This window comes from Schistocerca americana, unplaced genomic scaffold (assembly GCF_021461395.2).
Source record: "Schistocerca americana isolate TAMUIC-IGC-003095 unplaced genomic scaffold, iqSchAmer2.1 HiC_scaffold_13, whole genome shotgun sequence".
Taxonomy (NCBI): Eukaryota; Metazoa; Arthropoda; class Insecta; order Orthoptera; family Acrididae; genus Schistocerca; species Schistocerca americana.
Genome location: NW_025725371.1, coordinates 20147330 through 20173274, shown reverse-complemented (window position 1 = coordinate 20173274; position 25945 = coordinate 20147330). Strand labels below are relative to the sequence as shown.

Here is a 25945-nt window from a genome sequence, read left to right as displayed (position 1 = left end):
TAACTCACATTTTATTAGTGCTAAATGCCTAGCTGCAGTAAATGACAGTTCTGGGGTCAGATGAGGAACTCGAGTAACCAACGAAGTGGTCCACACTCCCAAGAATGGCATGTACTGTTCATAGAACTGTTCCTCTAATGATGGAAGTCTGCAGACACCTACAGCGTACAGTCAGCCTCTACATTAACAAATCCCCGCGACACTTGCCTGAGTAAGCGCACACCGTGAGGGGCCTGCGATCGCAGTGCCGCCGACAGTGGCTCGTCGGACAAGTAGAGACTGAGAGCTTTTTCGTGTAGCTTCTGAAAATAAAAACATTTAGTTTAGAGAGTGTACAGTGCCTTCAAACATGCAATTTGGTATAGTAGGAAAGGGAAGAGAAGGAAAAATAGTAGAAAAACATGGACAGGGAAAGGTATGAAAAAGAAATGTGCCTGATAAACCAGATGTTAGCAGTGATTTTATGTCCTGTGCAAAATTTTAAGATTTACTGAGAGGGTATCAGTTCTTTCGGACATGTCCGAAAGAACAGATACCATCGGTGACCGTGCAGCTCATTAGAATGAAATTACAATGAAATGAACACCCTTAGCTGCTTACAGGCGTTGACATACATCAACGGGAACAGATGAAAATGTGTGCCCCGACGAATGTAGTGCGGGACAATACGTAGAGAATGTGGGTTTCGCGGGAGGCATGCCAGAGATAAATCCCTGCAGTCGCGCTATCCTCTGTGTCCTCGGTGACTCAGATGGATAGAGCGTCTGCCATGTAAGCAGGAGATCCCGGGTTCAGGTCCCGGTCAGGGCACACATTTTCATCTGTCCCCGTTGACGTATGTCAATGCCTGTAAGCAGCTAAGGGTGTTCATTTCATTGTAATCTGGTTTAAGAATCGTCTAAGAAGGTTGTATATGTGCAAGAGACCTGGAGACAATGGCAAGTTTCAGATTGATTGTACAGGGTGATCCATCTAAGACGTCATAAGAGTATTGCATTATATTTATTAAGTTAGTGAATAAATCTCCAAGCGATTTTCTGCAAAGTACATGAAAATGGGGCGAGTTAACAATGAATGACCATGCTTTGTGAGGCAAGCTGTCAGCACCTAGTTCACAGTGCAAACAGCAGATGTCAGAAGCACATTGTACAACCTACAGAGGTGACAACAGTCAACACACGCTGAGTGTGCTACCTTGTAAGTGAAAATGGTTGTTACAAAGCAACAACGTAGTCAATGTGGCATGTGGCCTAAAAAATTTTCGAGTGTTGTAGAGACCCAGGGAGTTTTCAGGTGTCGGTGCAGTGTTATCAGCCCATTCTTTCTTGTGGAGGAGACTGTTTGTGCTCTCAATTACCTGGAAATAATTGACCAGTATGTCATTTATCAATTACAGAAAGATGGGATACTGGACATCGATGTCTATCAACATGATGGTGCTCCAGCACACTTGGATGTCATTGTGTGAGGACAATTAAACCAGATATTCAGATATTCAACGATCGCCAGTGTGGGTTTGGTAGACCCCTCCCACAGCCTTTAATATTCCGGCCTAACATCAACATTATTTCCATAAAAACCGCAGAATCTGACTGACCTACAGAGTCATGTTACAGTAGCCTTTTATCAAATCACTCCAGGAATGCTGCACACCCCCGAGGCACAATATGTGCCCCATTTGCAGTGACCGACATGTTGAGAGCTAATGTGCTGTGTGACAAATTTCAGACACAAAGTCCAGCCTCCCCTCCACATGTATGTGCTGCTAATAAGCAACAAGTTTGCACACTTTCTTGTATATAGTGCTTTACTTTTCCAACATCTCAAATGTGTCACCTAACATAATGGTAAGACACGAGATTTTGGAACCACATTTATACTGTAAGACATTTCCAGGGACAGATGTGGGCTCTGACCACAATTTATTTTTTATGAACTGTAGATTAAAACTCAATAAATCACAAAATGATAGGAAATTATGGAGATGGAACCTGGATAAGTTGAAAGAACCGAAGATTACTGAGAGTTTCAAAGGGAGAATTAGGCAACCTTTGACTGAAACAGCAGAAAATGAATGGGTAGCTTTGACAGATGAAATAGTCAAGGCAGCAGGGGATCAAATAGGCAAACAACGAAGGGCTAATAGGATCCTTGGATAACACAGCAGACACTGAATTTAAATGATGAAAGGAGAAAACATAAAATGCAGCAAATGAACTGGGTGCAATGGAATACAGATGTCTAAAGAATGAGATTGACAGAAAGTGCTAAATGACTAAGCAGGAATGGCTAGAGGACAATGCAAGCCGTTATAAGCCTGCATAACTGAGGGAAAGATAGATGCCACCTACAGGAAAATTAAAGAGACCTTTGGCAAAAAGAGAAGCAGCTCTCTGAATATCGAGAGCTCAGAAGGAAAAGCAGTACTAAACAAAGAAAGGAAAGCTGAAAGGTGGAGCCAATATATAGATGAGTTCTACAAAGGAAATGAACATGAATACAGTATTGTAGAAAGGGAAGGGGATGCTGATGAAGATGGGGTGGGAGACATTATACTGCGGGAAGACTGACAGAGCACTGAAAGAACTAAGGCGAAACAAGGCCCCTGGAGTAGACAACATTCTGTCAGAACCGCTGATAGCTTTGGGAGACCCAGCCACAACAAAACTATTCCATCTGGCATGCATGATGTGTGAGACAGGCGAAATACCCTCAGACTTCATGAAGAATGTAATAATTCCAATTGTGAATAAAGCAGGTGCTGACAGGTGTGGATGTTACCAAACTATCAAGCTACTAAGTCATAGTTGCAAAATACTAACAAAAATTATTTACAGAAGAATGGAAAACTGGTAGATGCCTACCTTGGGGAAAATCAATTTGATTTCCAGAAAAATGTAGGGACAGGCAAGGCAATACTGACCCTGTGACTTATCTTAAAAGACTGCATAAGGAAAGGCAAACTTACACTTATATGATTTGTAAACCTACAGAAAGTTTTTGACATTGCTGACTGGAATACACTCTTTTAAATTCTGAAAGAAGCAAGGGTAAAATACAGGAAGTGAAATGCTATTCAGAATTTCTACAGGAACCAAATGGCAGTTATAAGAGTCATGGAGCACAAAAGGGAACCACTGGTTGGGAAGGGAGTGAGACAGGGTTGTGGTCTATACCCTATCATTTGGACTGTATGATGAACATGCAGTACAGGAAACCAAAGAAAAATTTTCTGAACAAATTAAAGTTTCGGGAAAAGAAATAAAAATTTTGAGGTTTGGTGATAAGAACTTAAAAAATAAAAATAAAATAAGGTGATTTACTGTTTAATTGTGTTCTAGAAAAAACTGTAAGGATCTGAAATTCGGAGCTAAACAAATCACAAAATTGAACCAATGAATCTGGGAAGGAAAACAAATGGAATTAAGGTAAACTGCTTGGCTTTTGTGGATGATTTTGCAATACTTTCAGAAAACCTGACAAAAGCTGTTCTTCAGATAAACCTTCTGGAATAAATAGCAAACAGAACTGGTTTCAAAATTTCAGCTGGAAAAAAACAAAATTCATGACAAGTATAAAAAATGTGCCAAAATTCACAGCAAAACAAATAGGTAAAATAGAGCGAGTAAATAAATATACATATCTTGGGAGACTATTCAACAGAATGGACTACAAAAATCTGCAATAGATGTAAGGATTAACAAAATGGAAAGAGCATAGGGTTTGACCAAAAATATTTACAACAAGAAATGTATATCTAGAAAAACAAAACTAAAACCCCACACCACACTGGTTCGACCAGAATGTTTATATGGATCTTAATGCCTAAAAATGAACTATAAGATGAACAGATTAGAGGTTCTCAAAAGGAGGATTATTAGAAAAATAACAACTGCAATAAAAACTGCAGATGGTTGGAATATAAGAAGTAATGAGGAGATCTACAAAAATATAAAGGAAATATATGAAGTAATGGCCACACAAAGATTAACCTTTTTTGGACACCTCTACCGAATGGATGGAAATAAACTAACAAAGCAAATACTGCTATATTTCTGAAAGAAGAAATCGACAATAGCATGGATTACAGTAGTAAGGAAAGATCTAGAAAGAAACAACATTAAAGAACCAGAAACAGCAGAAAGAAACTGTTTTAAAAATAAAATACTAAATTTGGGAGGCATTCAAAGCAGAAGAAATAAAATATGGGGAACAACATGGACAGAAGAAATGAAGAGACTTTATGGAGAGAAAATGAGGGAATACTGGAAAAATAGAAAATAACAAAGGAAGATGAGGAACTGAAGTTGTTAACATGATCCTAGTTGGTCAATACGATTAAAAAAAGTTTCAGTGCACAAAATAGCTATGGTCATAAGCGCCCATTTGTGACTTAGTGAAGGATAAAACAGGAATTGAAATCAGCATCAATGGGAGCGAAACTTAATGAGGAGGAAAACTAAAAAAACAGAAGGAAATCTTAGAAAAGTGCTATTGAAGAGGGGGTTGTTTTCCCCAAAAAGAGTTTCAAATGACCAATGTCATCTCACTCACACTTATAAACTCAAGGACACGATCAGCTGAGCACGAGTCATCTGCTAAAATGGAAGATATATCGGGAAACAGCTGTAAACGGGCACAAAGTGGTTTAAAATAGGGGCACTGAAGTAACAGGTGTCTCACCATCCACGACTGAGAGCAGTGGGGACAAAGCAGAGGAGGAGCGCCACTTAAAAGATCTCAATGGCTAAAAAGACAATGCCCAATCCAGAGTCAAGTTAAAGTTACCTCCTCCCAACAACAGGGCCAGACGGAAGAGGTCTAAGCACAGGGAAGAGGTTTTATGACCCACAATTTATTATCCTGAAGTGCAGACCAATGAGTGTGCCATAAAAGAGTAACACAACAATATAAAATGCTCTGTAGACCAGCAAACGGAACCGTGCAAACGGCGGGCTGAGGAATACAGAGAGCAACCTTCGCCACTATATGGGCTGCCTCTTTCCACATATACCAACATGCCCTGGGATCCAGAGAAATGCCACAGAGATTCCCCCCAAGTGGAGCAGGCCTGAATCTGGTGGACCAGAGGGTGGACAGGATAAAGAGCTTGGAGATTGAGAAGAGAGCTCAGCGAATACTAGCATATAATATACTGTATCCGCTGACGGCAACAGATGTATTGGACAGCACGGAGAACAGCAGTAAAAACTGAACACTGGTCAGGAAACTGAAATTTAATAGGGGTGTCGTCAATAATATAGGCTTTCCTGACACCAAAGGTGGTCTTGGAGCCGTCAGTATAAATAAATGTGGCATCCTCCATTTGTGTGCATAGAGCAGCTAATGCCCAACGATAAACTAGGGGGAGGGGTACTATCCTTGGGAAGCTGACAAAGGTCACAGAGAAGGCATGTCCAGGGGTGGGGCCAAGGTGGCAGCATACTCCTATTTGTCAGAAAGGTTTTAGGAAATTGGAAGGAAAGTGAATGTAGCAGTTGACAGAAGTGGACTCCTGGTGGCAGCAGAGAGGAAGGGTTGCCTGCATACCCTAAATTCAAGGAGGCGTCGGGGGGGGGGGGGGGGGGGGGGGGGAAACACGGGTCAGATTAGCAGGCATGGAAGACAGATGACTATCAAAATGACTCAGACAGCTCACTGATCGGACAGCGGAGGTTCAGCAGTTTCAGCGTAAAGGCTCTCCATGGGGCTGGTGTAAAAAGCTCCAGATGCTAAATGCAATCCACGGTGGTGGACAGAGTCGAGACACTGAAGAATAGACGGCTGTGCAGAGGAGTAAACTATGCTTCCATGGTCCAATTTTGAGCACAGTAAGGCGCAGCATAGGCGGAGGAGGATCACTCTGTCCGTTGCCCAGGAGCAGAGCACAGAGGGTGTTGAGGGATCGCAGACAGCGAGCCGAAAGATATGAAATGTGGGAAGACCAGCACAGTTTTCTGTCAAACATAAGTCCCAAAAAATTGGCGACATCTGTGAATGGAAGGTCAACAGGGCCTAGATGTAAAGATGGCAGATAAAACTCCATACCACGCCAAAAATTTACACAGACAGTCTTACTGGGAGAAAATTGGAAACTGGTTTTGATGCTCCACGAATGGAGGCAATCGAGGCATCCTTGATGACGTCATTCGAGAAGGCTGGTCTGTTGAGAGGTGTAGTAGACTGCAAAGTCATCGAGAAAGAGGAAGCCCGAGACATCGGAAAGTAGACAATCCATAATTGGATTTGTGGTGATGGCAAACAGTACAACGCTTAGCACGGAGCCCAGGGGCACCCCTTTTTCTTGAGAGAAAGTACGGGATAGAGTAGTGTTCACCTGCACCTCAAATGTGTGCTCTGTCATAAATTCACGGATGAAACGGAGTAGCCGACCTTGAAAGCCCCAAGAGAACAGCGTGCAGAGGATGCCTGTCCTCCAACAGGTGTCGTATGCCCTCTCCGTATCAAAAAATATAGCTATCGTTTGGTGTTTGCTGAGAAAATTGTTCATGATATAAGTGGACAGAGCAACAAGATGGTCAACTGTCGAACGATGCTTTCAGAAACCGCATCGGGCTGTTGTTAAAAGGTTTTGGGACCACAGCCACCAGCCTAAATGGCTATTTACCATATGCTCCAAAACCTTACAAACACTACTCGTGAAAGAGATTGGGCGATAGTTGGAGGGGAGATGTTTGTCCTTTCCAGGTTTCGGAACAGGTATGACAATAGCTTCCCGCTATTTTCTGGGAAAGGTACTGTCAACACAAAAGTTGATTATGAAGGCGAAGGAGGTTGCACAGACAAGTGTATGATAGATGCAGCAACATGTGGACGTGGATACCATCTGCTCCCAGAGCAGAAGAGCGAGAGGAGGAGAATGCATGTCTGAGTTCCCGCATAGAAAGAACGGCATTATACCTTTCACGATATTGAGAGGAAAAAGCAAGAGGTCGCTGGTCGCACTTCCGCAACCCATTTCTTCAGGAGAAAGACTGGTGGGTAATTCAAAGAGCTCAAAATTTCAGCAAAGTGTTGACCCAATGACTTAGAGATTGCGACTGGGTACACTAAGGTATCCTGCATGACAGTTAGCCCAGAGGTTGGGGGAAAACTGGAAGTGACGGATATCTGTCAGATTGACTCCAAACAATTGATGAGGGAGTGAAGGTATTAAATGAGCTGCGAAAGAAATTCCAGCTTGCCTTCTTGCAGTCGTATATGATGTGAAGGCATCGCGCACGTAACTGCTTATAGCAGATACAGTTGGCCAACGTAGGATGATGGCGGCAAACACGAAGAGCACGTCTCCACTCGCGTATCGCGTCATGGCACACCTCGTTCCACCGAGGAACTGGGGGGCACTGGGGCAAAGGGGAACTACGAGGTATCGAACATTCTGTGGCTGTAAGAAAAACTTCTGTAACACGAGTGACCTGATAATCGATGCTAGGAAATTGACGGTCATCAAATGTTGCTAGATAGGAGAAAAGCGTCCAATCGGCTTAAGAAAACTTCCAGTGTCTTGGGCGCATAGATGGCAATTGTGGCTGTAATCGAAGGACACATGGAAAATGGTCACTCGAGTATTTATTGGCAAGAGGGAACCATTCAAAGTGCCAAGCTAGCTGAACAGTACTGACCGAAAGGTCCAAATGAGTAGGTTGATATGGAGGCACACAAAAATGTAGGTTCCCCAGCGTTGAGGCAAACAACATCCACTTGGTGGAAGAGGTCAATCAACAGGGAGACTCTCGGACAAGGACGCAGAGGTCCACAAAGTAGGTGGTGGGGTTGAAGTCCCCAACCAGCAAATAGGGGGGCGGAAGCTGACGAAGAAGATGAGGGAGATCAGCTCTTGCCATTGGTGTGGACGATGGAATGTATACAGCACAAAGAGAGAAGGTGTATCCAGAAAGGGAAAGATGGACAGCAACAGTTTGGAAGGAACATGGAGAAGAGTCACGAGTCCTCCATATGCTGGAGTGCCATCAACAGAGGGGAGATCAAATCAGATTCACTTAAAATAAGGAAAAACAATGTGATCGCGGGGACGCAGCTTTGTTTCCTGATGACAGAAGATGACCGGCGAGTAGGATCGTAAGAGGATCGACAATTCATCCCAACTGGCTCGAATGCCACGGATATTCCAATGGATAATGGACATCGGGTGGACAGAAAAGGGAAGAATGTGACCAAGGTTGCCGTCAACTCAACGACTGCTCAGAGCCAGTGACCGACAGCGTGGAACAGCATTCAGCCGAAGGCAGAAGATCCCGATCCATAGGTTGTTCGGCAGCAGCTGCTGCCACCAGCAATCGGCCGGTTGATCGGCCGCCAGCAGTGCGCCTGGGCCACACAGAAGATGGCCAATCGCGGTGACCGCCAGGTGGTGCTGTAGATGAGACACGCCGTGGCGGAGAAGGAGAGGAACTGGGTTTCTAATTAGCCTTCTTGGAAACAGGACGTTGAGATGAGGGAGGGATCGACGGTTGTGAAGTCGGGGTACGTAAAAAATCTTCACGAGTAGGCTCTTTTTTGGAAGTCTGGCTGTCTGATTTTGGGGCTTGTGATTTAGCAGAGCCCGATGAAGGGTGAGCCATAGAGTGGGGAAGTTGAAGGGGTGATCTTTGCACTGGCCGATCTGACGACCGTGGCACTAAAGGTGAGATCACAAGTCTGCGTGGCCGCCTCCTTTGTTGGCCGAGGAGAGGCAAGGACAGTGCTGTATTTACCTGCATGAGGCACAGTGGGCTTTCGACTGGCGAATAACTTTCGAGCAGCAAAGATCGACACCTTTTCCTTCACTCTGATTTCCGGAAATAACCGTTTGTCTTTGAAAATGGGGCAATCTATAGAGGAAGCAGCATGGTCGCCCATACAGTTGATGCAACAAGGGGATGGAGGTGGACAAGCACCCTCATGGGCATCCCTGCCACAGGTTACACGTTTGGCCATATTGGAACATGACTGGCTGGTGTGATTAAACCTCTGACACCGATAGCAATGCATAGGGTCGGGGATGGTAAACATGAACTGAAAATATCCTGCTTTAATGTTCAATGGAAGTTGAACTCTGTCAAACATCAAAAAGAGAGTGCGGATTGGCACCAATTCCTTCTCAACCCTTTTCGTGACTCATTGTACGGCCATTACTCCCTGATCAGACAGGTAATTTTTAATGTTCTCATTTGATAATCCGTTGTGTGATCTTGTATAAACCACACCACGTGATGGGCTTAAAGTACGGTGTGCTCCCGCCTGGATAGGGGAGGTGTGTAGCAGCGTAGTTTGAAGCAATTTATGTGCCTGGAGGGCACTATCTGCTTCTAGCAACAAAGTGCCATTTCGTATCCAGGAACATGACTTTACAGGACCTGCAATTGCATTGACACCTTTCTGAATAATGAAAGGGTCGACTGTCGAGAAGTCTCGACCTTCGTCAGACTGAGAAATGACTAGGAACTTTGGCACTGACAGAAGAATTGTCCGTGGCTGAGACTCGTCTAGCTTTCTCTTGTGGGCAGAAGTTTTAGAATTAGAAGAAACCATTGCAAAAGTATCCACCATGATTACTGGCGTCTCTGATGGCGTTCTCCTTCCTAGTGGGAGCCCTCTCTGAGGGCACTCCCGCCTTAGGTGATTGTGTACACCTCAGGCCACACCTCCCGAGAAACGGACGGAAGGACCGATCGGCACGTTCGGAAAGTACCAACTCGGGTAACCGCCCCTCCTCGGGCCTGGCCTTTACCAGGGGGTACGTACGTGTCCTACTTGTCTATCTGGGGTGGGGAATTACCCGTTACCCCGTCACCGGCTACGTGTGGGTTGGTCTTCAGACAGGCACAGGGAGGAAAGAAAGAAAAGGAAAGTAGAGAAGAATTCTCAAGCGCTGCAGCTGAGAAGAAGGGAAAGAGAAGAATCGAGAAAAGAGAAGGGCAAAGTAAGGGCAGATATGTTACATTGTAGAGATAAAAGAAGAGAAATCACTTCATTCGTTCACAAGTGTCCATCTCTGGATGTAGGCGCAAAACAGACTCCCAAAGAGAAGGAGAAGGGGAAGGGGAAGGGGAAGGGGAAGGGGAAGGGAAAAGGGGGGAGGGGGGGAGGAGGAGGGTCGGGGACAGGAAGGGATGTGGAAAGGGAAGGCACGCAGCCCAGAAAGGAAAGAGAGTTGCACGAGCTCGGGGTCACGTGCCCACCATGCACAAAAGAGTTGTGGACGACAAGAAATTTGTGGCACAGTGTAACGAAAGGAATGGATCAGTTGATAGGACACATCCAGAGGCATTGTGGCAAATACAATTTGTTAATGGAGGGAAGTGGGGGGGGGAGTAAAAATTGTACAGGTGGTGCATGTCACGAACACAGTAAGCAGGTTCAAATTGATGTAGCTGCAGTATTTATACATAGATTAAGAGGTCTGCGCATGATTGGCTAGTATCAAACCAGCTACATCAAACCATCCTTTGGACTGAAGGCCACAAAGTATGCCTACATTTAAAATACAACATAATAAAGAGTCACAAAAAAAGAAATGAATGTAAGTCTCACAAAAGGGCACCAGGTAACAGATTTTTCATTACAGATTCCAGTGCATACAGTGGTTAAATAGCAAAAGAGGCAACCTACAACTTCAATGTTCTGCATCGTTTGGTAAAAGCAACCACCCAATTCTGAAGTTTTCCTCTGGCAAATGAAGAATGTAAATTTTAAGTGTGCATTGTATCTGACTTCTTTTACTCTTGGTCTTTAGAAGTGTGTTGCCTTGACAACACATTTATGTACAATTCTCCAATACTGTTATTTTCGCAGTTAAGAATGTCAACGGAGAGTGCGTGGAATAAAAATTAACATTCACTGGTAGCAAATATATTTCCCTTATGATGCAACAGGACTTTAATGTTAAAGGTTCAAGCAACTAACTGTGGCTCCTCGTTTGTGCATTTCAAACAAAACCGATAAGATAAAAACACAAATTACTTTTTGATACTGAGTAGCACATTAGCCATCTATTAAGAAACTACACCTCAATCTAAATAACTACACAATGTGGACAATCTGTATACAGTAGGCCTACATGGTTCTTTAATGTGTTGTTAGCACAGTTATGTGCTCCTTAACAGCTCCATTGCTAAACAGAGATATACAATCTGCCAACAGCAGCATGCAACTCAAGAGCCTGAAGTATACTGTAAGTGCACTTTAGGCCAACAGTTCAAATGTAGGTAGCATTACACATTATATGAACTACTCACCATCATCCTCAATTTATGACTTCAACTTCAGTCACTGCACAAGCATCCATTTTCATTTTCACTCTTTTCCAACTTAACCTTTTTTGCGGTAACTTTCATCTGACATCTGTGATCCTGCCTCTTCAGCCTTTATTTCTTTCTGTTATTTGAAGATGTCTCCATTTTCCACAATTTTGTCTTGGAATCCACCAGTTTCTTACATTTCAGGGGAGGTAATGCTGACAGGCTCGGGTTTCTTTTCCGTCCTCTCAAAAGGTTCTTCTGCCATTCTGTTTACAGCTGTCGCTAAATGCCTTATCGTGCAAAAATACAAACAACGGTAACACCAAAAATTCTGAAAACCAGTTTACTTACATACACATCTCAACACTACCTTTGATGATGAAGCCCTTCACTATCTGTGTCAGTTCCAAACACTAACATTTAGTCCAGTCAATGAAGGAAAATTAGGGGAAAAGTCACGTAGTCACAAAGTTTTACACAGTTCTAGGATATATTGTCACAAACATTGTACTAAAAACCCTGACCTGTGGAGTGTGAGCATTGGTGTGGGGGTAGGTTTAAAGGTAATTTTTTATTTTTGTTCTTGAATGACTCAAAAACAACGGATCCTGGGGAAATTCTTCCCCAATACAAAATTAACCTGCATTCACTTCCCTGCCAAAAAAGGTTCTAGTCACTTTTTCTCTAGGACTAATAGTTTGCAGAGGATGAAAAAAATTGCAAATTATGGCACTAAAAATATTGTTCCAATGGTAAAAAATTAATGTACTTCCCTCCTTCCTAGGTAAGCAAACTGAAGGTTAAGCAGGTGATCCCCCTCGCTACATCACAAGAAGCAACTACAGGGTACATCACAAAGTTCTCCGTCCACAATATGCCACACGAATCGCTGGTGACACAGCGTGCAGATGTCCACGGGGAGGGTTTATTTTGCACAAAATGAGTTAACACTACACAGAATGCAGATACAAGTTACTAACAACACTAATGCAGGGAATGTACATGAACTGGACGTATGTAAATCTCTGCACAATGTTCTACACTGCAAGAGGAGAAACTGATTCTTAGTGATCCGTTACGGGAAAGGCAGCTTCCCCCACCACAGGTGCTGCTCCCCAGCATTTCCTGTCCATTTGTATTATGCAAATGGACAGAATAGCTTCACTGAACTCATGTTTACACAGTGGAGTTATTTTCAGTTTACTGGGTACTTATTTGCAGTTGTTGAGTGCGCTACTCATATCATGTAAAAAAGTTCAACAGCTGGAACTGTCAATTGTCTACCACGCTGAAGAGACTCTTCCAAATAGGACACACTGTCAATATGTACAGGACATCATAGATTTCATTGTCACAAGCTGGAATACTTTTCACAGCACGAGGGTTATCAAATGCATCACCCTGCCTCAGTTCTCCAAAAATACGATGAGGCTCAGAGGCTTAATCCACTGCAACAAAAGTAGGTCACCAAGACTATAACAGTTGTTCAGATATTTCAACATAAGTCAAGCAATGCGTTACAGCAGATAACTGTTATAGACTTCAATATTAACAGTCACATTCCATCAGACATAGCCACACCTATCTCGGAAGATGTACTGTGGATGTGCGTTAAGTGGTTCCACTCGGTGCAGCCCACTCTGCAAATGCAGCAATTCATGAATTATGAATGGAAAATATTTATGCAGTCTACCTGTAACACAATTAATGGGAGAGAAGTGCAGTAACATTTTTAGTCATCCATTAATTCACCACCAAGTGCCTAAAACACAATTACACAGTTTTACAATACACAGCAGCAGGGTGCCACTTTTTACAGTCCAGTCCCTTTCCCACCAACACCACATAAGTAACTGACAACATAATAGCTCACTTAACACCTTCAAATAAATAGGCCTACTCCCTTTCCAAACAGGAAATAACTTCACTATATAAACACAAGTTCTGGTTATCACTGTTAGCATTCAACCGCGATTCTTATACATATATTTTAACAACGCGTTTCAAGAGACAATGCTCTCATCATCATATCTTGAAACGCGCTGTTAAAATATATGTATAAGAATCGCGGGTGAATGTTAACAGTGATAACCAGTATAACGAAAACTGCTACCTCGACTCCATAATGGATTATATTAAACACAAGTTCATCAAAGCTATTTTGTCTATCAGCAAAAGATAAGTGGACACGAAACACAGGGCAGTTACAGCCTGTCTGTAAACAGAGAAGTGAGCAGTACTCACAATGGTGGAAGTGATCTTTCTTAGAAGAACACTACGTCTTCTGAACAGAACCATAAAGAACCAATTTCTCCTGTAGCAGTGTAGCACAGTATGCAGAGATTAAAGTAGATTCTGTTCATATTCATTACCTGTATTAGTGTTATTAGTACCTTATATTCGCATTCCATGTAGTGTTAATGCACGTTGTGCAAACTAAACCCTCCTCGAGCATGTCTGTGCACTGTGTCGGCAGTGATTCATATAGTGCACTACAGAGGGGCCATATAAGTTTGTGATATACTCTGTAGTTGCTTCTTGTGACGCAGTGGACGAGATAGAGTGGAGAATCACCAGCTCCACCTTCAGATCTGTAGACCTATGGAGGTGGGAAGTGCACAAACACAGTGCAGTGAGCTACCTTCACTCACACTCTACTCCACACACCTCCCACAGCCCAGCCTGTTTCACCCCTGGAACACAATTTATCCATTAGTATGCCTCTACTGCAGTTAGATATGGTACACAATTTAATAGTTGTTTTTAACCCGTTCCAAATTATTGGTCCAAGAGGAAGAAAAGTACAGTCCCTTTTTGTAGGAAATTGAATGTAGTGTAATTTTGCACTGGAGAACAATTTCACCAGAAGCCGAGGTTTTCGATTCGTTGGAGAAAAAATAACACACAGGTAACGAATATGAAGGAAGGTGATCCGGAAATCTAAAAGTATGTATCTAAAAAAAGGAAATTGACAAATCAAATAACAAAATGAAAACCATATGGAAATATGTTAAAAGCGAGACAGGGAAAAGCCTGTCTGCCAAAGAAGTGATTAGCTTAAGAACTGGGAGCCTTTCGGTGGATGCTCCCGAAATGCTGGCTAATATCTTTAACAATCATTTCCTAACAGTCACCAACCAAATGGGATGCCAGGGTTCTGTAAAGAATGCTACAGAATACTTGCATAACACCTTAACTAACAAAATAGATGAGAAGCATCTTCGAAAAACTACAGTGATAGAATTAGAAAAAATGATTGTCTTTAAAATGTAAAAATTCTGCTGGAGTTGACAACACTTCCAGCAAGTTACTGAAATATTGTTGTAAAGAAATAAGTACAGTCCTCTGCCATATTAGTAATACATCATTGGAAGAAGGTGTTTTTCCCAACAGGCTAAAATATGGGCTTATAAGACCAATTTATAAAAAGGGAGAAAAGACTGAGGCTACAAACTATCAACCAATCTCATTACTCTCAGTTTTCTCCAAGGTACTAGAGAAATTGATGCATAGCAGAATGGTTGAGCATCTTAGTAAATATAATATCCTCAGCAGTAGCCAGTTTGGCTTTTGGAAAGGGGTATCAACCGTGGATGCAATACATGCCTTTGTTGACAATGTTATGGAAGCCATAAATAATAATATGATGACGGTTGGAATATTTTGTGACCTGTCAAAAGCTTTTGACAGTTTAAGTCACCATATTCTCTTGAGTAAAGCCAAGACCATAGGAATGGGTGGAACCGTAGGCACGTGGCTTGAATCCTATCTGTGTGGTAGAAAGCAGAAAGTAATCGTGGAAGGACTGCATGGTGGCCAGGTATCTTCAGAATGGGGCTCCATTACTGCAGGAGTACCTCAAGGCTCAGTGCTGGGCCCACTGCTCGTTCTAATATTTATAAATAACTTAGCACTATGTACAGAATATGGGAAAATACTCATGTTTGCTGACGACACCATGTTATCAGTTAATAATCTCTCAGGGAATATGTCAAATGAGGCTGCAAATAAAGCTTTTGCAGATTTGACAAACTGGTTTGAAACCAGTGGCCTTACAGTCAACCTAAAAATGACAAATTACATTCACTTCTCTTCTAACACAAATGTTACTAATGAAATGAACCTAAAAATGGGTGAGCACGAGATTTTGAAGGTTGAGTCCTCCAAATTCTTGGATCTGCATATAGATAGCAAAGTGGCACCACCATATTCAAGATCTGTGCAAAAGGCTAAGCTCAGCAACATTTGCCTTAAAAATAATTTCAGACACTAGGGAAATGAGCACAATAAAAACTGCATATTTTAGCTATTTTCACCAACTTATGGCCTATGGTATAATATTTTGGGAAAATCAACCAATAGCAAAAAAATGTTCCATGCACAGAAGCGAGCAATCAGAATTATGTGTGGAGTACACCCTAGGCACTCGTGCAGGGATCTGTTTAGAGCTCTACAAATCCTTACAACACCTGCCCAATATATTTTTTCCCTGATGTGCTTTGTTTCAAAAAATAGCATCTTATTCAAAATCATACCACAGTTATAACACCCAAAGAAAACTGGATATCCATTATGAGCTAAAAAAGAAAAACATGGTCCAGAAGGGGGTTTTATACAGTGGCACCAAGATTTTTAATGCCCTCCCACCGCTCATTAAAGAACTGGTTGGAAACATGCCAACGTTTAAAGAAAATCTGAAGCAGTTCCTTTTAGATGAGTCTAGTTACAGTATTAATGAATTTCTTAGCAAAATCTCTTGTTTGTGCTTAAAACTTACTGGGGGACCTTTACAATTGATTAATCATACTCCGTAAGTACAGTGTAACTTAATACAATACCCAAATTTATGTATGTCTGTATATGACCCCCATGAACCATGGACCTTGCCGTTGGTGGGGAGGCTTGCGTGCCTCAGCGATACAGATAGCCGTACCGTAGGTGCAACCACAACGGAGGGGTATCTGTTGAGAGGCCAGACAAACGTGTGGTTCCTGAAGAGGGGCAGCAGCCTTTTCAGTAGTTGCAAGGGCAACAGTCTGGATGATTGACTGATCTGGCCTTGTAACAATAACCAAAACGGCCTTGCTGTGCTGGTACTGCGAACGGCTGAAAGCAAGGGGAAACTACAGCCGTAATTTTTCCCGAGGGCATGCAGCTTTACTGTATGATTACATGATGATGGCGTCCTCTTGGGTAAAATATTCCGGAGGTAAAATAGTCCCCCATTCGGATCTCCGGGCGGGGACTACTCAAGAGGATGTCGTTATCAGGAGAAAGAAAACTGGTGTTCTACGGATCGGAGCGTGGAATGTCAGATCCCTTAATCGGGCAGGTAGGTTAGAAAATTTAAAAAGGGAAATGGATAGGTTGAAGTTAGATATAGTGGGAATTAGTGAAGTTCGGTGGCAGGAGGAACAAGACTTCTGGTCAGGTGACTACAGGGTTATAAACACAAAATCAAATAGGGGGAATGCAGGAGTAGGTTTAATAATGAATAGGAAAATAGGAATGCAGGTAAGCTACTACAAACAGCATAGTGAACGCATTATTGTGGCCAAGATAGATACGAAGCCCACACCTACTACAGTAGTGCAAGTTTATATGCCAACTAGCTCTGCAGATGACGAAGAAATTGAAGAAATGTATGATGAAATAAAAGAAATTATTCAGATTGTGAAGGGAGACGAAAATTTAATAGTCATGGGTGACTGGAATTCGAGTGTAGGAAAAGGGAGAGAAGGAAACATAGTAGGTGAATATGGATTGGGGGACAGAAATGGAAGAGGAAGCCGCCTGGTAGAATTTTGCACAGAGCACAACATAATCATAACTAACACTTGGTTTAAGAATCATGAAAGAAGGTTGTATACATGGAAGAACCCTGGAGATACTAAAAGGTACCAGATAGATTATATAATGGTAAGACAGAGATTTAGGAACCAGGTTTTAAATTGCAAGACATTTCCAGGGGCAGATGTCGACTCTGACCACAATCTATTGGTTATGACCTGTAGATTAAAACTGAAGAAACTGCAAAAAGGTGGGAAATTAAGGAGATGGGACCTGGATAAACTAAAAGAACCAGAGGTTGTACAGAGATTCAGGGAGAGCATAAGGGAGCAATTGACAGGAATGGGGGAAATAAATACAGTAGAAGAAGAATGGGTAGATTTAAGGGATGAAGTAGTGAAGGCAGCAGAGGATCAAGTAGGTAAAAAGACGAGGGCTAGTAGAAATCCTTGGGTAACAGAAGAAATATTGAATTTAATTGATGAAAGGAGAAAATATAAAAATGCAGTAAGTGAAACAGGCAAAAAGGAATACAAACGTCTCAAAAATGAGATCGACAGGAAGTGCAAAATGGCTAAGCAGGGATGGCTAGAGGACAAATGTAAGGATGTAGAGGCCTATCTCACGAGGGGTAAGATAGATACCGCCTACAGGAAAATTAAAGAGACCTTTGGAGATAAGAGAACGACTTGTATGAATATCAAGAGCTCAGATGGAAACCCAGTTCTAAGCAAAGAAGGGAAAGCAGAAAGGTGGAAGGAGTATATAGAGGGTCTATACAAGGGCGATGTACTTGAGGACAATATTATGGAATGAATGGACAGTGTCTTGAAAGGAGGATATAAGATGATCATCAACAAAAGCAAAACAAGGATAATGGAATGTAGTCTAATTAAGTCGGGTGATGCTGAGGGAATTAGATTAGGAAATGAGGCACTTAAAGTAGTAAAGGAGTTTTGCTATTTGGGGAGCAAAATAACTGATGATGGTCGGAGTAGAGAGGATATAAAATGTAGGCTGGCAATGGCAAGGAGAGCGTTTCTGAAGAAGAGAAATTTGTTGACATCCAGTATTGATTTAAGTGGCAGGAAGTCATTTCTGAAAGTATTCGTATGGAGTGTAGCCATGTATGGAAGTGAAACATGGACGATAAATAGTTTGGACAAGAAGAGAATAGAAGCTTTCGAAATGTGGTGCTACAGAAGAATGCTGAAGATTAGATGGGTAGATCACGTAACTAATGAGGAAGTATTGAATAGGATTGGGGAGAAGAGAAGTTTGTGGCACAGCTTGACCAGAAGAAGGCATCGGTTGGTAGGACATGTTCTGAGGCATCAAGGGATCACCAATTTAGTATTGGAGGGCAGCGTAGAGGGTAAAAATCGTAGAGGGAGACCAAGAGATGAATACACTAAGCAGATTCAGAAGGATGTAGGTTGCAGTAGGTACTGGGAGATGAAAAAGCTTGCACAGGATAGAGTAGCATGGAGAGCTGCATCAAACCAGTCTCAGGACTGAAGACCACAACAACAACAACTGTATATGACGCCTGTATAACTTAAGAACAATACCCAAATTTATGTATGACTGTATATTCTTTCAGATGTCTTGTATCTTAACTAATATTAAGGGTATATGGTAAACTTCACAGTTTCTTTAATCTAATGATAAGATCAATGTATATGTGCACAAAACAATAATCTGTAAAAACCTTGACTCGTTCTATATCCAGGGATATGTTCCCATATGGAGCTATGGAACACGAAATAAATAAATAAATCCACATCCACCCCAATGCTCACACCGCACCGGCCACGATTTTTTGTGTTCAACACACTACCTCCTAGCACTGTGCAACAATATGCGAATGCAAGATTTTTTGCCTTCACTTTGCTTGTGGATGGCTTAACGACGGGCGACAGTTAAAGGAACGCGATGTCATCACTAGCCCTGTGCAGGAGGGGGAATAACTGCCAGTAAGCGGAAATAAAAATGAGTAGACTGGCTGATTCACTCTGCAGTACATGATTGATAGCTTTTCAGGTGAGAATACTTCCGAACATATTACTTCTTGTTATGCATGGTTAAGGTCAATATATGGTCTGTAACTAAATTTAAGAATTACTAATATATTTTATGTAAAGGGTATGTAACATGATAATGCTCACAATGGCAGTTATCCGCTGATATCGGATGTTACAAACTTCAGTGATAAGGCCTCATTTGTAATAATCGGCAAAGTCCGAAACTACCTTCTGCTAGAGTGAAAATTGAGAAATTTCAAATGCTTTCAGTGGTATTGTCCTGACAACGGAGTGTGAGAAAACATTTGAATACTAGCATTGCCAACATGATAAATGAACACACATGATGTATGTACTATACGATAGTTCTATATAAATTGCTTAACAACTCATGTTTGAATACCGATTAATTGAATTATTGTGTGCGTAGTTGACATGCTTTACAGAACTTTTTTCAAAAAGAAAGGTTTGCAAAGCGGTGTTTCACTTTCTAACTCTCGCTCTGTTTCTCCGATAATATTGTATATACTATTCGTTACTGTCAAGCTGTGTTTACTAACTACCAAGGCAACTCACAGTTGCGGGATGTGGTGTGCATAACAAATTATCTTGTACGTTATTTGTTGAACCTCGCTATTTCTGCAACTATAACAAATATAGTACTCGCTCAAATTGCGGTGCTGCTGATGTACTGAAAATGGCCAACAACATGTTCCTGTAACATGCATAACTTTGTAACTGTAATAACGAAAACGATTCTCGTAGCAGGAGATTATTTCTTCCTTACAAACAAAAATATTTGGGAAGTTTTAAATTTTTGAGTTTTTAAAGCGTGTTGCCAATCCTTGCACCACTTCGAAATCTTATTAAGATGTGACAGAACATGGGATTATTTTTCAGATAGTAGACCTATTTCATAATTATTTATTCACCCATGGATTATTTAGTACAATAGTATAGAACCTGTCGAAAACATAACAGAAATAATATACTCTACATAAGGCATTAACAAAATACGATACTGCATAAAGTCGGCCAGGACCTGATCAAAGGAAGCATCCCAGCATTCATGTTAGCAACAAGGGGAAAGATGAAAACACAAGTCAGTATGGCCCGATGAGAAACAAATCCCAATGTTTTGAATGTCAGTCCGGTACAATAAGGGTAATCATAAAATACATCGCGTATATTGTGACTGCAACAGCTACAAAAAGTGAATCAATGAACACGAAATGTTGAAAATAAAAACACCGTCGAAAAATTGAAAATAAATGACCAAATTATATGAAAGAATGACGTATTGTGTATTTTGCATTTTTCTGCAATCAATGATGTAGGTAAATCATTAAACTTCTATTCAAAACAATGCTCAAAAAATTGAGCACATTATGTAACACTGCTAAAAGATTTAATGCATGAACACTCGAAAACCTGCCATTATAATCATCACAATTAGGTTAGTACCATATCTCTCCTCAGCAGAGGTGTATTACACAGCATCTGAAACAGAAAACCAACAGCAGAAACATCCTTGCAAAGAAAAACACAATATAGATGGTATATCATTAACACGATCAAAAGAACCCAACAATGAATGAGGGCCTAGGAATCCTATACACTAACATATTCATTTACAATGTAGAAACACTTCTCAGCAAGAAATAATTTTAACTCTGATCTAAAAGCAGTTTCTGTCTCCAATCTCTTGGTAGGGCATTATGAAGAGTAGCACCCAAGTGGTTCACATATCTTTGAGTGTTCAGCCATGTGTATTGTGCAAGACTCTAACATTTTCAGGCTTGGGTGTGAAAAACAATATGGCATTTCATTGTCATGCCAGGTATGGCCCTTGCTCAGATATGAAGATGGTAAGAGCTATGTTTCAATGTTTCCAATTAGATGTTACTTGCACAAATAATTTCAATCCCTTCGATGTGAATATTTTCACAGGGTCTATCTTAGGGCAAATATTTCTGAAAGACAGAGATACCAAATAACGACAGACACAGTTGTAACAATCACTAGGAAAAGAACTGCAGCTTGGACAGCAGAAATGGTGGCTACCATAATAAATTTGGAATTTTACATTAAAATATAAGACACACGTTAGATATAAAAGATGTGCTGCTCCTACCAGTACAGTAAAGATATTTCTACAGATGTGCTATGCATAACGAACACCATGTGGAACTCGCAGAGCATGAACAGAGGTCTCTAAATTGATAGTTTAGTTTGTTATCAACCTTTGCAGAACTTACATGATAAAGGAATTACCGTAATACGATATATTGTATATGCACAGCCCAATTTTACAAACTAATATAATAAATATAAAATTAACATTTTACAATCCATTAAAAAATGTGATACAGTGAACTAATGCATTGGTCTTCTAGATGCTTTCTGAATAAGTAAATAATGCTTCCAGAATGACATTTTCACTTTGCAGCGGAGTGTGCGCTGATATGAAACTCCCTCGCAGATTAAAACTGTGTGCCAGACCGAGACTCGAACTCGGGACCTTTGCCTTTCCGAGGCAAGTGCTCTACCCAATGAGCTACCCAAGCTTGTGGGTAGAACACTTGCCTCGGAAAGGCAAAGGTCCCGAGTTCGAGTCTCGGTCTGGCGCACAGTTTTAATCTGCGAGGGAGTTTCAAGTAAATAATGGTTTGAAATGCATGCAGTACACTTTGAGAAACACATTTATCACACCATTTGAAATTAAAAGAGTATAAAAACAAAGTATAAAATTTACAATGAGAACAGAATGATTCATATGACAATGAAGAAGATACAAGTATTTGCCAGTAATTTAGGGTTAAACACATTTATTTAAAAGGCAATTTTTGAATTCACTTTTAAATTTTCTGTCATCTTCCATTCCCTTGATGCAAACTGGAGGAGCATTGTCTTTCTACAAGCAGATTCTTACTGATATGTGTATTGTAATTATGAAAATCAGAATTTGTATGTAAACTACTCATATGTGTTCTTGTAAACAGTACACTTTTGAATATGTAAAAACATGGTACTGTAGGTATTTTTAACTACTGGTTTCTCAATTTGGACCAGCAGTGTTTGTGGAGAGCTGCGTGTAATAATTCAAATGGCTCTTTTCTGTAATTTAAAAATGTTTTACAGATGAGATTTTGTTACACCCCAGAACATTATTCCACAAGATACAATAGAATGGAAATGAGCAAAATATACCGATCTTACACACTCCGTGCTACAGACTGCACAAATTATTCTCAATGCAAAACTTCCAGAATGGAATTTTTGAGGTGTGTATATGACATGGTCTTTCCAGCTCAAGTAATTATCAATGCACATGCCCAAAAATTTTGTAGACATTACTTTCTCTGTCTCTTGGTCGCTCAATAATAAACAGAGGTCATCCTTCTCTTTTATTTCACTGTACTGTATGCAGATTGTTTTATTTAAATGAAGTGTTAACTTGTTAGCACGAAACCACTGCTGCACACACTTCAGAACATTTTCAGCTGTAGTGGATAAGGATTGCCTATCATTACTTATAATTATGCTTGTATCATTATCAAATAGTATAATTTTGGTCGAAGTGTTGGGGCTTTTAATGTTATTTATATAGATCGAGAATAATAGGGGGCCAAGTGAACTGTTGGGGCTTTCAATGTCATCTGTATGGATCAAGAATGATAGGAGGCCAAGAACGCTACCCTGGACTCCTGCTTCCACTTTCTTAGCATGTGAGATGCACTTTATTTTGTGCCTGTTTTGAGATGAGAGGAGTTCCACAACCTGACTTCTGCCTGGAGACGGGATTAAATCAATTTCCTCCCAGTTCATCTGATGTGTATTGTCTCCAGTTTGTCAAGGATAATTTGGTGGTTTACTTTATCAAAGGCCTTAGAAAGATGTAGGGTAATTCCTGCCACCCTTTTGTTATTGCCCAAATTTCTAACAAGTTAGTATCACTTTACTGTAGGTGTAATATGAGGAAAGGAGGAATGGCCATATACACGAAAAGTGGAATATACTCCCAGGCCAGTGAACTCACTAAGTACTGCACTGAACAGCTGTTTGAAAGCTGTGCTTAACCTTGGAAACATACAAGATACCAGTCCTGGCTGTATATGTAGTGGCCCCCCAACAGCAAATGTTTTAAACTTCATTAAACAATTAGAGGGGCTGCTAAAGATAGTATTAATAACAGGGAAATGATAGTATGTGGGGACTTCAATATCAGTTTCATCACATATATTTTGTACTGAGGACACACAGAATTAATGATGTCCAGCTTTGCTTTGACACCCTCAGTAATATTCCCAACAAGAACAGACGGACATAGTGTGATAGCATTGATAATTTATTTCTTAAGGCAACTGTATTTTGTGAAATATATATAAGCCTCATTATTTACTTATTCCCCCGTCAACCACTTAGTGCAATAGTATCAGACATGTCAGAAACATTACAGAAATAACATACAGGGTGATTCTTATTAACATTTGAAAACTTCTGAAGCGATGTAGATGACACTGAGACAATTCATTTGATATAAGACGCACAGAGTTGCAAATGTCGGGAGATACCCCAAAAGTGGATGGCAGCCATGTGATGTGTCCAGGTAACATAACTAACCACTTGTGCAGTCATTGGGCTTGTTGGTTCTACACTTGTTGGTCCAATGGCTCTGTTACACACTACTCCGCTAGTGTACTCTGTATTCATTCTCACATTACCAATGTGACACAGTAGTACTTGCAGTAGTGGTAATCCAATATGATAATTAATCATTTTACATTTACAAAAACAGAGTAGTCTGGCGGAGTGATGTATAGCAATGCCCCCTATGGGCGAGGGTGTGTCGTCTGGTGATGTCACATGTTCAACATTTGCCATTCCAATTTTGGAGTATTTCTCAACGTTTGCGAGGACACACGTGTTGTATCAAATTACTTGTCTCTGTGTCATCTACGTCACTTTGAGGGTTTTAAAATGTTAATAATAATCACCCTGTATACAGATAAAATATTAACAAAATAGGATAATATAAAATGAGAATAGGGCAGGAAGTGGTTTATCTGGTAACCTTAATCAAATAGCAGCAATAAAGCATTAGTCCAGTTTGAATAAAAAGGGGAAAGTAAAATTTCATAGATATGTATGTAAATGTCAACTCACAGTACTAATAGAGAATTCGTGTGATGAGAAATGGGGAGAAGTTTACTATGAACACACATTATATGAGAAATTTGTTTTCTAGAAATATGCCTACATCTTTATGAATCCAATAATCGTGTACACTGAGTTGGGGAAACATACGTTTGAAGCCCAGAGAAAAGCGGGCCTACATTTGGGATCAAAATATCCTCCAGTATGAAGATATAGCTTTATTTAATGCAAAGGACTAGCTCTAATAAAGACTTTAAAATGTATTACAAGAAGTATTGAAAAATTCTTCACTTTATCATGTTGTTGTTGTTGTTGTTGTTGTTGTGGTCTTCAGCCCTGAGACTGGTTTGATGCAGCTCTCCATGCTACTCTATCCTGTGCAAGCTTGTTCATCTCCCAGTACCTACTGCAGCCTACATCCTTCTGAATCTGCTTAGTGTATTCATCTCTTGGTCTCTCTCTACGATTTTTACCCTCCACTCTGCCCTCCAATGCTAAATTTGTGATCCCTTGATGCCTCAGAACATGTCCTACCAACTGGTCCCATCTTCTTGTCAAGTTGTGCCACAAACTCCTCTTCTCCCCAATTCTATTCAATTCCTCCTCGTTAGTTATGTGATCTACCCATCTGATCTTCAGCATTCTTCTGTAGCACCACATTTTGAAAGCTTCTATTCTCTTCCTGTGCAAACTATTTATCGTCCATGTTTCACTTCCATACATGACTACACTCCATACAAATACTTTCAGAAACGACTTCCTGACACTTAAATCTATATTCGATGTTAACAAATTTCACTTCTTCAGAAACGCATTTCTTGCCATTGCCAGTCTACATTTTAAATCCTCTCTACTTCGACCATCATCAGTTATTTTGCTCCCCAAATAGCAAAACTGCTTTGCTACTTTAAGTGTCTCATTTCCTAATCTAATTCCCTCAGCATCACCCGACTTCATTTGACTACATTCCATTATCCTCGTTTTGCTTTTGTTGATGTTCATCTTATACCCTCCTTTCAAGACACTGTCCATTCCGTTCAACTGCTCTTCCAAGTCCTTTGCTGTCTCTGACAGAATTACAATGTATTCGGCAAACCTCCAAGTTTTTATTTCTTCTCCATGGATTTTAATACCTACTCCGAACTTCTCTTTTGTTTCCTTTATTGCTTGCTCAACATACAGATTGAATAACATCGGAGATAGGCTACAACCCTGTCTCACTCCCTTCCCAACCACTGCTTCCCTTTCATACCCCTCGACTCTTATAACTACCATAACTACTAATGAATCATTCAGGGAAACATTAAATATAGTGTGCCACAAGGATCAGTGCTCGAACCCTTTCTATTCTCGATCCACGCAAATGATTTATGCGGGATACTGTAGGACTCTTCAAAAACTTTAGTGTCTCGTGATGACACAAGCATATTGATAAAGTACCAGACACAGCAAAGAGAATAACTGTTTCACAGCCAACAGTACAAAAACTGATATTACACTGTTCCATTATAAAACTGACTTACAGGGACTGTGAGTATAGATCAGTGGCTGTACACTGGTTGAAGGTGGAAGTGTGAGGTGTGAAATTCCAAGGAATCGAGATGGATAACAACAGAGGTGGATTTGCTAACTGAAAAGCCCGCTGCTACCTGGATTATTCTGAGAATGACTTACATATCTACATCTATAATCCGCAAATCACCATGAGGTGCA

The 25945-nt window shown here is 40.9% G+C and overlaps 1 long non-coding RNA gene across 1 annotated transcript; it reads right to left on the bottom strand.

The window, feature by feature from the left end:
• Window positions 1-279: 279 nt before the first annotated feature.
• LOC124564240 lies at window positions 280-19324 on the bottom strand. Its single transcript, XR_006970527.1, has 3 exons — window positions 19220-19324; window positions 11259-11551; window positions 280-302 (listed from the first exon to the last, which is right to left on the bottom strand). It is a non-coding gene; the product is annotated as an uncharacterized LOC124564240 (long non-coding RNA).
• Between the last annotated feature and the right edge of the window lie 6621 nt (window positions 19325-25945).